This window comes from Castor canadensis, chromosome 15 (genome assembly GCF_047511655.1).
Source record: "Castor canadensis chromosome 15, mCasCan1.hap1v2, whole genome shotgun sequence".
NCBI lineage: Eukaryota > Metazoa > Chordata > Mammalia > Rodentia > Castoridae > Castor > Castor canadensis.
Window position 1 is genome coordinate 13,730,113 of NC_133400.1, and position 3,101 is coordinate 13,733,213.

Here is a 3,101-nt window from a genome sequence, read left to right on the forward strand (position 1 = left end):
AGGACAGGGCAACCTGGGTTGCTTCCTCAGGTCTTTGGCAGCTCTAAGCCAGAAATAAGCACTTTCATCTTCACTGTGGTCTGAACTCCGGAGTCCTGCCTGTCCTAGCCTGCTTGAGACCTGGTGAGCTCACAGTGCCCACTTCCTCTAGCAGCCCCAGGACCTGGACCAGTTTGCTGGCTTCAGGGGAGACGTGAAAAGAAGTCCTCTCCAAACCCAGGCTTCTCTTTCATCAACTGTGGCCTTGACCAGAGGTAGAGGGCTGGCTGAGCCAGACAGACAGGTGTGCCTGGCCCTGGGGTAACCAGGTATGATTTAGGTGCCTCTCTTTCAAAGCAGCAAGAAAACTTCTACCAGCCTGTGTTAACAATAGCACCTCTCTTTGCATTAAACATTGACTACACCTGGGATTTTTATAATCTGATCCTTCATTACATTATTTTTGGCCCTTACATTGACTTTATAAGACCAGTATTATTATTACCTCTATTTTTTACTAAGGCTCAAAAAGATTAACTAGCCTGCCCAAGACCTCACAACCAACAAGTGGGTTTTAAACCAGCAGCTGTCTAACCCAGCACACTTGTCACTCCTAAACATGAACTTGTGCAGTACTCAGCTTGTGGACAAAGGGTCTTCCCTGGGCTCTTCAACCTTCTTGGGCATGTCTGGGAGAGGTAGGGATGGGCTCCTGGAAACTGACTCTAATGATACATCCAAAATGAAAGAGGCAGGACTGCTCCAGTGCCATTTGCAAGCCACAGTGGTCACCCTGCAGCCATACCCAGGACATCTTTCCTGGTCTCAACAGCTCTGAGAAGAGGGAAGCAGGGTACAGCTTTGCCCAGGGGTGCACTTTCTTACCCACAGACCTGGGCTGGGGAGGGGACAAAGAATGCCCAGTGACAGGTGTCAGGGCCAGAAGGGCAGAGCCTGGTTCCTGAGTGGTCATGCAGCAGCTGGTCCAGAGCTCATGTTCTGGAGATAGTATCTGTCTCAACCTTGCCCCTGGACCTCACTTTGTCCCTAGACCCTTCAATAGTTCTTAACTACCCCTAGGGAGGGTGCTGAACATTATGGTTTGGATCTGGAATGTTCTCCTAAAGGTTGATGTTGAAGGCTCAATCCCCAGTGTTGCAATGTTCAGAGGTGGGGCTTCTGGGAAGTGATGATGAGGGTTCTGATCTTGTCAGTGGATTAATCCACTTATGGTCCTCTCTACTTCCCAGCTGCCATCAGGTGAGCAGTTTTGTTCCACCACATTCTCCCCATTATGATGCTCTGCCCAACAAGTGACCATGGACTGAAACCTCTGAAAATATGAGTCAAAATAAACCTGTCCTCCTTAAGGTAGATTTTTGTGATTCTGGTGATTGTGCTCTTGAGCTAAGCCCCCAGGCCTCTTAAGGTTGATTTTCTCAGGAAGCTGATGAATACACTGACCAGGGACTTTCTTGCCAAGCTCACCAGTGATCAGTGGCACCAGGCATGTCCTCGGGAGCAGGAACTCATTTAATCAGCAGAACAATTTTACAAAGTAAAACACCCACATACCCATTTTGCAGAAGAGAAACCCTGAGGCACAGACAGGTCATGCAATTCACATAAAATCACACAGATTATTTTGGGATTAAGGCCCAAGCAACCCGATTGTAGAGTGCCTACTTTTAAGCCTTAAGCCATCTTGCCTCCCCAGAGGCAAGGCAAGGGAGTCCTGGTAGCGATGAGGGGCCAGAATAGAGGCCTCCAAAGCTTGCTTTTTCTGACTCCTCTGTCCTAAGGTCAGGTCCTGCAAGTAACAACACATTTGCCCTGGACAAAACATGAGTGGTTTTGAGGGCATCTCCAGGCTGCGGCAGGTACCAGAGAGTGGCTCTGTATTGCCAGTTTGAGGCTCATTCTGGGTTGCCCCACCTCCCAGGGATCAGCCTTCCCCTTTCTATCTCCCCTGGGTTCTCTTCCCTAGCGACCTGCTTTTGATTCTCACTTACCTCTTTCCCCTTCACTCTCCCTTGGAAAGCAGCTCAGCTAACACTCATTAGCACATGTTAATTCATCAATTCAAGTCTCAGCCCCACATCTCCTGTGGGGGAGAGGGGAGGAGAGATGCTGCTGTCCTTCTGGGGGTAAGGTGTCCAGAGACCAGCACAGACTCCAGTGTTCAGATGGTCAGAAGTGAGAGGGAGCCCATTCCTTGCTTGGAGTGTCTTGTCGCTGTCCTAGGATGTGCTGTCAGCAGCTGCTTCTGTTTGTCTGAGACCAGCTCAGAGCATCTCTTGGTCCAAGTTGGATATTCTCTGCCCACTGGAATGAGCAAATCTGCCTACCTGGGCGTGGTTGCTACATGGTACTGTAGGGTTTAGTTCTGCCACCCCTTGGACATTTTTCTAAACGCCCCCAGAGCATCTCTGGGCTTTGGTAGGTACCAGAGGGTGAAGAGAGGAAGGAAGTTCCACTTCCTCCTCCACTTCCATCTGAAACCTTTCTGGTCCGTGCTGATCCCATCTGTCCCCCAATAAAGCCTTGAGAATTCTTGGCTTCTCTGCAAATCAGGACCCCCTTGAGGGACCATGAGGGCACCAAAAGAGTGCTGGGTTCAAATCCCAGCTCTGCCATCTAGTTGCTGGACAAACTCATTTAATAATTTTGAGTCCAAGTCCCTCCTCAGAAAAGTGGTCCCTGCTCTTCCAGCTGTGGAAGGGTCAGATGAGAGGGGCCAAGAGAAAAACCAAGTGAATTCCGAAATCTGAGTACTGAATATTTATCCAATTTATATCAGAATTACAATTAGTGTTGTTGTTACTACTGTTGTTATTATTAGTATTGCTACAGCTAGCAATAAGCAGTGACTGCATTCAAGATGGTCAGAGAGACAGGGAAAGCAAAGGCAGCCGCTCCCCCATTTTCACAGGAAAGTAGAGGGGTCTCACGCCCGACCTGCGCGCCCCAGGAGCACTGGCGAGCCCTGGCCTCCCGCTCCGCCGCGCCGCACCCCTGCGCGATTCCCTGAGCCCGCGCGCCCCCTGCCGGCGTCTTGGCGCAGCGCAGCTCGGGACCGCATATAAAGGCAGCGTGGCGCGCAGCCCCAGCGCGAGTGTCAG